This window comes from Pelmatolapia mariae, linkage group LG6, assembly GCF_036321145.2.
Source record: "Pelmatolapia mariae isolate MD_Pm_ZW linkage group LG6, Pm_UMD_F_2, whole genome shotgun sequence".
Lineage (NCBI taxonomy): Eukaryota > Metazoa > Chordata > Actinopteri > Cichliformes > Cichlidae > Pelmatolapia > Pelmatolapia mariae.
Window position 1 is genome coordinate 471,035 of NC_086232.1, and position 13,445 is coordinate 484,479.

Here is a 13,445-nt window from a genome sequence, read left to right on the forward strand (position 1 = left end):
TTTTAACATATGGCATAGAAACTGAACATTTAGCAGTGTTTCCTGAAAACCCTCTCCTGTCTGATCATTTCCTGATAACATTTACATTTACAATAATTGATTACACAGCAGTGGAGAGTAGACTTTATCACAGTAGATGTCTTTCTGAAAGCGCTGTAACTAACTTTAAGAATATAATCCACCCACTGTTATCATCTTCAATGCCCTGTACCAACACAGAGCAGAGCAGCTACCTGAACGCTACTCCAACAGAGGTCGATTATCTTGTTAATAATTTTACCTCCTCACTACGTACGACTCTGGATACTGTAGCTCCAGTGAAAACTAAGGCCTCAAATCAGAAGTACCTGACTCCGTGGTATAATTCTGAAACACGTAGCCTAAAGCAGATAACTCGTAAGCTGGAGAGGAAATGGCGTGTCACTAATTTAGAGGATCATCATTTAGCCTGGAGAAATAGTTTGTTGCTTTATAAGAAAGCCCTCCGCAAAGCCAGAACATCTTACTATTCATCACTGATTGAAGAAAATAAGAACAACCCCAGGTTTCTCTTCAGCACTGTAGCCAGGCTGACAAACAGTCAGAGCTCTGTTGAGCCAACCATCCCTTTAAGGTTAACTAGTAATGACTTCATGAACTTCTTCACAAATAACATTTCAATCATTAGAGAAAAAATTACCAATAATCATCCCACAGATGTAATATTATCTACAGCTACTTTCAGTACCATTGATATTCATTTAGACTCTTTTTCTCCAATCGATCTTTCTGAGTTAACTTCAATAATTACTTCCTCCAAACCATCAACGTGTCTTTTAGACCCCATTCCTACAAAACTGCTCAAAGAAGTCCTGCCATTAATTAATGCTTCAATCTTAAATATGATCAACCTATCTCTAATAATCAGCTATGTACCACAGGCCTTCAAGCTGGCTGTAGTTAAACCCTTACTTAAAAAGCATCTCTAGACCCAGCTGTCTTAGCTAATTATAGGCCAATCTCCAACCTTCCTTTCATATCAAACATCCTTGAAAGAGTAGTTGTCAAACAGCTAACAGATCATCTGCAGAGGAATGGCTTATTTGAAGAGTTTCAGTCAGGTTTCAGAGCTCATCACAGCACAGAAACAACTTTAGTGAAGGTTACAAATGATCTTCTTATGGCCTCTGACAGTGGACTCATCTCTGTGCTTGTCCTGCTAGACCTCAGTGCTGCGTTCGATACTGTCGACCATAATATCCTATTAGAGCGATTAGAACATGCTGTAGGTATTACAGGTACTGCACTGCAGTGGTTTGTATCATATCTATCTAATAGACTCCAGTTTGTTCATGTAAATGGAGAGTCCTCTTCACACACTGAGGTTAATTATGGAGTTCCACAGGGTTCAGTGCTAGGACCAATTCTGTTTACATTATACATGCTTCCCTTAGGCAGTATCATTAGAAGACATAGCATATATTTACACTGCTATGAAGATGACACGCAGCTCTATCTGTCCATGAAGCCAGATAACACACATCAATTAGTTAAACTGCAGGAATGTCTTAAAGACATAAAGACCTGGATGGCCGCTAACTTTCTGCTTCTTAATTCAGATCAAACTGAGGTTATTGTACTCGGCCCTGAAAATCTTAGAAATATGGTATCTAACCAGATTCTTACTCTGAATGGCATTACCTTGGCCTCCAGTAACACTGTGAGGAACCTTGGAGTCATTTTTGACCAGGACATGTCCTTCAATGCACATATTAAGCAAATATGTAAGACTGCTTTCTTCCATTTGCGCAACATCTCTAAAGTTAGAAATATCCTGTCTCAGAGTGATGCTGAAAAACTAGTTCATGCATTTATTACTTCCAGGCTGGACTACTGTAATTCATTATTATCAGGAAGTCCTAAAAACTCCCTGAAAAGCCTTCAGTTAATCCAAAATGCTGCAGCAAGAGTCCTGACAGGGACCAGAAAGAGAGAGCAGATTTCTCCTGTTTTGGCTTCCCTTCATTGGCTTCCTGTTAAATCCAGAATTGAATTCAAAATCCTGCTCCTCACATACAAGGTCTTAAATAATCAGGCCCCATCTTATCTTAATGACCTTGTAGTACCATATCACCCTATTAGAGCACTTCGCTCTCGCACTGCAGGCTCACTTGTTGTTCCTAGAGTATTTAAAAGTAGAATGGGAGGCAGAGCCTTCAGTTTTCAGGCCCCTCTTCTGTGGAACCAGCTTCCAGTTTGGATTCAGGAGACAGACACTATCTCTACTTTTAAGATTAGGCTTCAAACTTTCCTTTTTGCTAAAGCATATAGTTAGGGCTGGACCAGGTGACCCTGAATCCTCCCTTAGTTATGCTGCAATAGACGTAGGCTGCTGGGGGATTCCCATGATGCATCGAGTTTTTCCTTTCCAGTCACCTTTCTCACTCACTATGTGTTAATAGACCTCTCTGCATTGATTCACATCGGTTATTAATCTCTGTCTCTCTTCCACAGCATGTCTTTCATCCTGTCTTCCTTCTCTCACCCCAACCAATCACAACAGATGGCCCCGCCCCTCCCTGAGCCTGGTTCTGCCGGAGGTTTCTTCCTGTTAAAAGGGAGTTTTTCCTTCCCACTGTCGCCAAAGTGCTTGCTCATAGGGGGTCATATGATTGTTGGGTTTTTCTCTGTATGTATTATTGTACGATCTACTGTACAATATAAAGCGCCTTGAGGCGACTGTTATTGTGATTTGGCGCTGTATAAATAAAATTGAATTGAATTGAATATATACCATTGTGTGTCATTTCATGTTTAGGTCAGTTATGTTAGTTTGGGCAGTTACTTGGTTTGTTGAGTTTGCAGTTTTTGCCTGAGTTCAGTTTTGTTTCTTTGGCCTCTTTTATGAGCTCAAAATGTATTACTTTTGTAAATATAATTTTTGGGTTAAATAAATAAAAACCCAATTTTTCTAATAATTCCTGTGACGACTCCTGTTTTCAACTTGGTCCATCACAAGCCATCTTCCCAAGATTGTCTTTTCTGATGTAGAAAGTCCATCCATCCATCCATCCATCCATCCATCCATCCATCTTCTTCTGCTTTATCCGGGACCGGATGGCGGGGGCAGCAGCCTAAACAGAGAAGCCCAGACCTCCCTCTCCCCAGCCATCTCCTCCAGCTTATCCAGGGTAACACCAAGGCCTTCGCAGGCCAGCCGAGAGATAGAAGCTCTCCAGCATGTCCTGGGTCTGCCCCAGGTCCTCCTCCCTGTGGGACATGCCCGGAACACCTCACCCAGGAGGCGCCCAGGAGGCATCCTTGTCAGATGCCCGAACCACCTCAGCTAGGTCCTTTTGATGTGGAGGAGTAGTGGCTCTACTTCGAGCCCCTCCCAGATGGCTGAACTTCTCACCCTATCTCTAAGGGAGAAGCCAGCCAACCTTCCGCCGCTTGTATCCGCGATCTCGTTCTTTTGGTTACTACCCACAGCTCGTGACCATAGGTGAGGGTAGGGACGTAGATCGACTGGTAAATTGAGAGCTTCGCTTTTACACTCAGCTCCCGCTTCACCACGACGGACCGGTGCAGCGTCCGCATCACTGCGGCCGCAGTGCTGCGGCCGCAGCACCAATCCGTCTGTCGATCTCCGGCTCCCTTCTCCCATCACTCGCGAACAAGACCCTGAGATACTTGAACTCCTCCACTTGGAGCAGGAACTCATCCTCGACCCAGAGTGGGCACTCCACCCTTCTCTGGCTGAGAACCATGGCCTCAGATTTGGAGGTGCTGATCCTCATTTCCACTGCTTCACACTCGGCTGCAAACTGTTCCAGTGCAAGCTGGAGGCCATCACCCGATGAAGCCAACAGAACCACATCATCCGCGAAAAGCAGAGATGAGATTCTGAGGCCACCCAAGTGAAAGCCCTCCGCCACTTGGCTGCGCCTAGAAATCCTGTCCATAAAAATTATGAACAGAATCGGTGACAAAGGGCAGCCCTGGCGGAGCCCATCACCCACCGGGAATGAGTGCATCTTATTGCCGGCAATGCGAACCAAGCTCTTGCAACGGTTGTATAGGGATGGAATGGCCCGTAGCAATGGGCCAGACACCCCATACTCCTGCAGCACCTCCCACAGGACACCCCGAGGGACACGGTCGAATGCCTTCTCCAAGTCCACAAAACACATGTAGACTGGTTGGGCAAACTCCCATGCGCCCTCAAGTATCCCTGAGAGGATAAAGAGCTGGTCCAGTGTTCCGTGACCAGGACGAAAAACGCATTGTTCCTCCTGTATCTGAGGTTCAACTAGCGGACGAACTCTCCTTTCCAGCACCCTGGCGTAGACTTTCCCAGGGAGGCTGAGGAGTGTGATCCCCCTGTAGTTGGAACAGACTGTCCCTGATCTCCACACAACATTGTAGAGGCGTGTCAACCAGGACAGCCCTACAACGTCCAGAGCCTTCAGGAACTCGGAGCGGACCTCATCCACACCAGGGGCTCTGCCACCAAGGAGTTGTTTAACTGCCTCAGTGACCTCGGCCCCGTAAATTGGCGGGTCATCCCCCTCATCCCCAGACTCTGCTTCCTCCTCGGAAGACGTGTCAGTGGGATTAAGGAGGTCCTCGAAGTATTCCTTCCACACCACCCGACAATTTTCTCAGTCGAAGTCAGCAGCGCTCCGCCAGCACTATGCACAGTGCAGGTAGAGCACCGCTTTCCCTTCCTGAGACGCTTGACGGTTTGCCAGAATCTCTTCGAGGCAGTCCGAAAGTCTTTTTCCATGGCCTCTCCGAACTCCTCCCACACCCAAGTTTTTGCTTCAGTCACTGCCCGAGCTGCATTCCGCTTGGCCTGTCGGTACCTATCAGCTGCCTCCAAAGTCCCACAGGCTAACCAAGCCCGATAGGACTCCTTCTTCAGCCTGGTGGTTCCCTTTGCCTCTGGTGTCCACCATTTGGTTCGGGGATTACCACCACGACAGGCACCAACCACCTTGCGGCCGCAGCTCAATGCAGCAGCTTCGGCAATGGAGATGCTGAACATGGTCCATTCGGACTCAATGTTCCCAATCTCCCTCGTAATGCTGTTGAAGCTCTGCTGGAGGTGTGCGTTGAAGATCTCGCAGACTGGGGCCTCTGCTAGACGTTCCCAACACACCCTCACTACGCGTTTAGGTGCACTGGGTCTGTCCAGCATCCTCCCCCGCCACCTGATCCAACTCACCACCGGAGGGGAACAGTTGACAGCTCAGCCCCTCTCTGTACCCGAGTGTCCAGAACATATGGTTGGTATCTGGTGATACGATTACAAAATGTAGAAAGTAAAGCCAATAAACCTTCAGGTCACAGTAACAGTCTTCATCAATGATCAAGCTGAGTTCGAATGTCCAGAGAGAATTGGTTTAGATATCTAACCCTCTGAAGTTGCAGTTTCTTAGCAAGTTAGAGGGTAATTTTCTACACACAGATACTGAGGATCATGAAATACTTTTTCTTTTTTCATTTTTAAGCGCAATCTGCATAGAGGTAACAAAAACCTCACCGCATTTTCACAAGTTTATGTAGTTCTGAACAGTCCTCCAATCATCTGCAGGATTTCAGGATTCATAAACAACCCTCCTCTGAGCTTTCAAAACTTTAAATAGCAACATAGAACAAAAACATTCTTTCTAACATGCAGTAGACTAAAGACAAATACTACATTTGGAAAAGAAAAAAAAAAGGTGCTAACCACAATGTTTGGGGGGTTGTGGGCCATCTATTCACAGAGTGCTATGTTTCTATGAGATGGAAAGTTTTATGGTAGCCTGCACTAAAGGTACACATGCAAATAGCAGCCATTATCTCTGTACTAAACATCAAAGTTAGAAACAAGACTTGAAATCAATTCTTAAACTCTAATTTGTTAAAACACTTGATTTTCTATAAATTTGTTCACTGCTGATTTCATAGATACTAGAGGTTTTTCACTGTGGGATGCTTGTCTTTGTGGCTTGTTGATCTAAACCTAAAACTGCCTATAGACTTTCCATCATGGCTGCACAACAACAAGCTCTGAGTACAAGATCCATAGAGGCTGGGGTCTATCACACCAGGCAAGACCCCAGGTGCAGGCTGTATATATACTGGACATATTGGTGGTAGACAAACAGAAGAAGACGGCTGTAGTGATAGATGAAGTGATACTGAATGACAGCAACATCAGGAAGAAGGAACACGAGAAGCTGGTGAAGTACCAAGGGCTCAGAGACGAGCTCAAGAAAATGTAGAGGGTAAAGGTAACGGTGGTCCCAGTGGTAACCGGAGCACTCGGTGCAGTGACTCCAACAGATCCCAGGAATAACATCCAAGAGCTCTGTCCAGAAGAATGCAGTCGTGGGAATGGTAAATGGACTGATTCTCAAAACGCTTTACACAACATGCCACATTCACCCAATCACAGTCATTCACACTTTCTTCTATGGTATTAAGTGCTCACTAACTAACATTCACACACATTCATACTGTGATGGATGCATCAGAGAGCAACTTGAGGTTTGATACTAAGGATACTTGGCATGCAGACAGAGACCTGAGCTACAGCCACCCCAGCTAAGATACTGCTCAGGACTCTCAAGCCCTTGAAGCTGTCATCACCAACAACAAGGCTTTTACACAGAGTATGCATGTCAATACTTCCTGTGTCATTTCTCATTATTACACATCATTTATGGACATCTATGGTTTGATTTCTTTGCATGTGTGGATTGGATGGATTATTGTCGACATCTGGTAAGAATTTCATGTCAACAGCACCTTTAGAAATATATTTACTTGGAAAAGTGGTGTTCAGTAGTGATTTTAGCTGCTGTACTGTGTATATATCAAGATAATATGCTTCCTAGAACCATTTTACCAAAAAGACTGGCTGATGAGAAAAACAAGCAAGCTTACCTGCTGTGAAACAAACAAAGAAAAAATATGTTTTTTCCATGCCGCATGCATTTACATGCATCCTCTGACAGTGTGGTGTCACGAGAGCCGAGTGTGGTGTCACTGCCACAAATTTGCTTCTGGTTCAGCCTTTGCATCACTGTAGTTTCACTTTTCCTGTTGCTGATGTGGGCAGTGATACTTCAGCCAAAACCTTCAACCTGTCATAAAAACAAGAAGACATACATGAATTTTAGAAATCTGGTACTTCTCTGGGAAGTCAGGCATTAATCAAGCATAACGTTGAACCAATAAAACATGTTTTTCTGCTCAGGAATGCAAGTAAAAACTGTAATTTGATATCTTAAAGAAAAATAAGAACAAGCTTTTCTGTTCCTTCCGCTTTTAGTTAAAGTCAATTGAAAATGTATATTTTAGTACAAATAATATAATTGCTCTCCAAAAGTTGATTCTGTTCATCTGGACGTAGCGTTTTCAGTGGGAGAAACGTTTCGTCACTCATCCAGGTGACTTCTTCAGTCTCAGCTAACTGCAGGTTTCCCCAATCTTATAAACAATATATTTGCATAATGACTGAAACCAGCCCACTGAAGGAACAAAGGCCTGGGAGGACAGTTCCTTCATCATTGTTCCTTCACTGGGCTGGTTTCAGTCATTATGCAAATGTACTGTTTATAAGATTGAAACCTGCAGTCAGCTGAGACTGAAGAAGTCACCTGGATGAGTGACGAAACGTTTCTCCCACTGAAAACGCCATGTCCAGATGAACACAATCAACTTTTGGAGATTTACTTACCTGGATGATTGAGCATGCTTCAAGACAATATAATTGATCAAAGAGCTTGTGCATAGTGGTGGATTACCCATTACAGAAACCTAAAATAAAATATCTAATCAGTGTGCAGCATCGAGGAAGCTAAAATAGGGAAATGTGTTTTTTATTCATTTCTTTTGTGAGTTGGATTCATTATATCATTACAATAACCTCTTTAATTTAGTGATTTGAAATGATGTAAATTTGGAGCCATGTTGGTGTATCCGCTCCATTTACGCTCTGACACTGCTTAAGCTGAGAGACGCACATGCAGAGAATGGGTCTCATACACGGGGATAGCAAACGCCTCCATAGTGCCACAAAATGTCATTGCAGTAGCCTCAGCTCACATGCAGAGAAAAGTCTTGCTCCACCTGGTGAAACTATCTCTTGTGCATTTATGAAAGGGATGGGCATTATATTTCCTATGCAAGCTGAGATATTTCAAAGGTAGTAGCAACATGCTTCGTTTTGTGGTGAGTGCACTGTATTTTGTTGTGGTCTGCTAAGGGAGCACCAACAACAGCAATTTCAACAATGTTTATGCTAAATTTTCACAATGAGCATGAGGGTTAAAATGTTCTTGTTTCACCATTTCGGGCCTTCTCCTTGGACAGGGGTCGGCAACATGCGGCTCCGGAGTCGCATGCGGCTTTATACTGGGGCTCCACGTGGTTTGGAAAAAAATGATGTTTGCACGAACATGCTTTTTTCTTAATTGACGACTTTGCACACATGGTTGCTGAAGCCACACAGCCGGCTGTAGCTTTCCAGCTCACAGCCAGACACACACACCAACACAACAGCAGAGAGAGCACAGACTTTAAGCGAGGCTTGATTGCGGATGCCGCTCAGGTGCGTCCGCCTCCCCTGCAGCGGCGCTGCAGACCACGCCGTGCCACACACATTAACCACGTAAAATAAATATTTATCCAGATATTTTGCAAATATTTATTTTTCATTTTTTTAGCAGTTGATTTTTTCCAATTATTTTTAAAATTCAGGTCAAAGCTCCGCTACAGGCTGCGAAATCCCATAAGTGATATAAGGATGACGGTTCACTACAGTTTTTGTTTGCTATATGAATAATTTAAGTTCAGCTTTTTAATTCATTTAAAAGAGACCTTCACCTGGGTGTCTTTCCTTTTTGTTATATATTTTTAAGAGTTCAAAATGTGTTCATTACACAAATAAAATTTAATTTTCTCTGTAGAACTTCATGGATTTCATAAGCAACACAATTTAGTTGTTTATACAAAGCGTAAAGGTAAAAACCAATAACAGTGTTATCTTCATTTTATATGTCAAAAAGTATTTGCCGCTCCCAGTGTTTTCTTTTCTGTGGAAACTGGGTCCTAACGGCTCTTTGGGTGTTAAAGGTTGCTGACCCCTGTGTTAGCACATTAACATAATAATAATAATACATTTTATTTGAAAGCGCCTTTCAAAACACTCAAGGTCGCTGTACACAGTAGAGTAAAAAACAACATAAAAGCAAAGAGTTTATACAATCATAATACATAAGCAAATTTAAAACATGACCTTTAGGGCTGTTTTATTCTAGGACATCACATTGTATTTCTCAGTTGTACATCATGTAATCTGTCCCAAACTTCACATGCTTTATAGGAATGACTGCGTGCGTATGATCACCAATAGCTCGCCCAAGCTGTAGCTCTGGTCAAATGGTCATCTGCCCTCTCTGTTTGCAGCTTTAATTTCTGTCTTTAGCATTTTATATCTGCTGCATTTGAAAAAAAAAACTGCATTTAAATGCTAAAAAAGGAAAGTTAGACAAATGACTGCATGAGACCTGTGAGATGTAAGCATGTGGTAACCTATTTTCTGAAGCCTTCATCTTTGTTGTTCCCCCACCCACCCTCGGTGTCTGCTCTCTTTCCCTTCTCTAAGTCTTCTCACATACGTAGCTATAACTTTGCCTCCTTCACATCCTGTCTTTCTTGGGAGCTTGGCATTACTTCACTGAATTATTCATTTACTGAGTAAGTAAATACTTGCAGTTTTTAGTTTGGTTTGTTACGTTTTAATATTGTATCTTCCTGGTATTATAGAGTTTCCCATTTATTTTAACTCATTTCTTTATCGGACATATTTATTCACCTCCTCGTCTTCTGCCTACCTGTTGTAAATGTTCTTCATTCTTAAAGAACAAATGTTTCCTGTGTTACAGTATGAGAGAAATGAATCTGAATTGAAGGTAATAAAATATGTAACATGTGGCTAGAATCAGCTTCAGTCCTGGGATGATTTAACTAACTAAACTAAAACTGAGTTTCCTTTTACAGAGATTCATAAGAGTTCAGCAGCTGTCATTATTCATGAGGAACTCTAATGTGGTCACTGTAATGAAAGCTTCATTACAGTGACCACATTATAAATATTTAGCATGGTGGGCCACGTGCAGATCTCAGTGATCTGAAGTGGACTGAAGCAGTGAAACTCACTTTGTTGTCAGTGAAAAGAACATTTAGTGCTGTGTATAGAACAGTCAGAATTCACAGGTCCACAGGTGCCAGTTAGAAAACCACCTGATTACTGCAGTTGCTGTTGCAAAGTTGCAGATAGGTGCAAAATCGATTTCCTGTTTTTTTCAGTGAAACACAGATGCAGAGTGCACAGAACTAACCACATCCTGAGCCTGAATGAGTGTGAGTCAGTGAACAGGGCAAATATAACCTTTTTACTTTAACATTTGGCGTTCTCGTTATTAGTGTAGTGTTCTGTGCAAACGGTTTTCATGGCTTCACAAAAACTGTAGACTCGGTTTCCTGTGCTAACAGGAGTGGGAGCCAGTGTGGTTTTCTGTAGTCCATCTGCTTAAAGTTTCATGTGTTCTGCATTCCAAGGTGCTCTTTTTGAAATGCACAACGAAGAGTACATAACTCAAATAGAGAAAGGTTATTACAGTTGTCTTCCTGTCTGCTCAAAACAGCCTGTCCATTCTGACCTTTGGCATCAAGGCGTTCTCACACAGGGAGCTGCTGCTTTGTTTCTGACCAGTTTCTTTGTAGACTGTAGACATGGTTATATGGGAAAATCCCAGTAGATCAGCAGTTACTGAAATACTCAGTACAACCAGATTCACTTAAATCACCTTTCTTCACCGTTCTGATATCATCTCGACCATGACTGCATTCCTACATGCATTTAGTTGCTGCCATGTGATTTGCTGATTTGCATTAACAAGCAGCTGACCAGGTGTACCTCGTGAAGTTTTCAGCGAGTGTCCGTGTGCTTTTCATCAGTCAGTCTTGTATTTTTAATTATCCTAAAAGCAACTAAAACTCTTATGACAGCATACTTCCTGTAACTAATACAAGCATGACTGATTATCACTTCACACAGGTGTGTGTCTCATTATCATAGCTGAACTTTTTTTTTCAGATATGAATTTATAAAATATGATGTTAATAATGTCAATAGTTAAATTCTAAATAAAATGCAAGTGAAAAACCTGTTTGCCTGGCTTCTAGCTAAATCACTGTACAGTGTGTTTATCATTTATGATGTTAAATATAGCAGATTTCTTGCTTCTTCTTCACCTTTGTACCTCTGCTAAAGTAGTTTCATCTCCAATCTGTCAGACTCTATGTATCTGTTGTATACAGTGTAATGCAAAGTTCCCCTCTTAGCAAGCACTCAGTAACGTGGGAAAGAAAAACCTCTGAAAAACCACAGCAAACTGGTGACGCTGTAACCACGAGACAGAGACATGTTCAGAATGGTAATGCAACATGCAGGAGAAGAGATAAGTAGCAGGAAAAAAGACCAGCTGCACAGTGAGGAGACACTAAGGTCATATCATGGAAGAATGAAAATAAACCATCACATCATAAAACAGGATATCATTTTTTTTAATAATCTTTTCTTTAGAATTCAGGCTAATGTCATGCAGCTCTTGAGTCTATTGAGTTATTGAAGTTCTTTAAAACATTTAAAATATGTAATAATTAATAATATGTTAATAATATGTAACTATTTACCTGCTGGATGGAGCTATAGAGTACAGTCAGTGCTGTATCTACTGTATACAGTTCCAAATAGAGAGGAAAGTTGCTGGCAAATAATCACATCTGCACATTTACAGAAATTGTTTATTGCAAACAATGTGGGGTTTATGTATTTACACACACGTCTTCCTGTGTGTGCCTTTGTAGTGTCTACCTGTTGTTGCCGCTGCTTCTTTTTCCAGCTCTCCACCACGGCATGCTTCTTTAGTAGGGGAGGCATAATTACCCACTGTTGACCATCTCCCTCCCCACAGCCCCTACTGGTCACCTGGTTCTGCCAGATGTTTCTGACTGTTTTTCCTTCCCACTGTCACCAAAGTGCTCAAAAAGGGTAGTGTCATTGTTGGGCTTTCTCTGTATTATTGTAGGGCCTTTACCTTACAATATTAAGCGACCTGAGGCAACTGTTGTTGTGGTTTGGTGCTATATAAATAAAAGTGAATAATCATTTAGTGTTTAAAGAAACATTACCTGACAAATCTGTTCACAGGTTGTTCATTGGTTTTAGAGCTACTGAAGTCATTTCTTGTCATTCACATCATTTTAACTGCAGTTTCTGCTTTTTGTCTTTTTAGTGATTTACAGAGTCACCATGAGGACCAAAGCCATCCTTCTCACGTCAGTGTTTATACTGATACTCTTGATTCCCGTATCTTTTGCTACCGGCACTCAAAACTATACTCTAGGGAACAATATGACATCTACTCAAACTTTAGGCTATTCACACTCTCCCTCTGGAGCTACAAACAGCACAACAACATCCTCCCCAACATCCAATTCAGTTACAGCCGTTGTTTCATCAGGTAGAAAAAATACATATCTATCTAGCACAACTCCCTCACCCTCCACATCCGGAAAGGCAGTGAAGATTTGGCTTATTGTCATTCTGTTGGTTATCATGGTTTTGATGGTGCTTGTGGGATATCTCCATCACGTGTGCCAGCAGTCCGACCATAGCGGCTCTGTCCCCAGGTTCCTATTAGATGTGAGGGAGAGGCTGAGAACCTGGATCAGGAACCTGGAGGACCACCTGGGTGTTCAGCTTTGGCCAGGGGACAAGAGAACAGCAGAGGATGCCATGGAGGAGGATGCCATGGAGGACACAGAAGGAGGACAGGCAGATGAGGGAGAAGTGTGGAGGGGTGGAGAAGGAGCTAATAATGAACTAAGCAACGAGGAAAAAGGAGAACACAAGGAGGAAGACAGCGACACTTCGGATGACTGCTCAAGTTTGGAGGGGGATGATCTGAGGGAGAGGGCACTAAACAGACAGAATGAAGAGGAGGGGAACCAGAGCAAGGACAAGGATGAGGATGAAACGAGTACCTCAAGTGATGAAGGTCAAAGTCATTCAGAAGGAATGAGTGGTGGAAATAAAGATGAAGATTCTGAAGAGACTGCACTTGTAATCTCCCCTCAGCAGGATCTATGTGATGTGACTGTTTTATAGTGAAATGATGCATGAATGAAGGAGAAGATTCTGACCGTTTTTAAGGTTACAGAGTTTAGATAGTTACTTTACCGACACCAAATCAATAAATAAATCAATACATTTGCCTTTTTCATAGTTGTCTCTGTGCTCTACCACTGAAAACTCCAATGTAAAAAAAACATTGTCAGTGTGTGATGATCTTCAAATAAACCTTTAAAAAAAATCCTCATCTGTCTGTAATTAACATGAA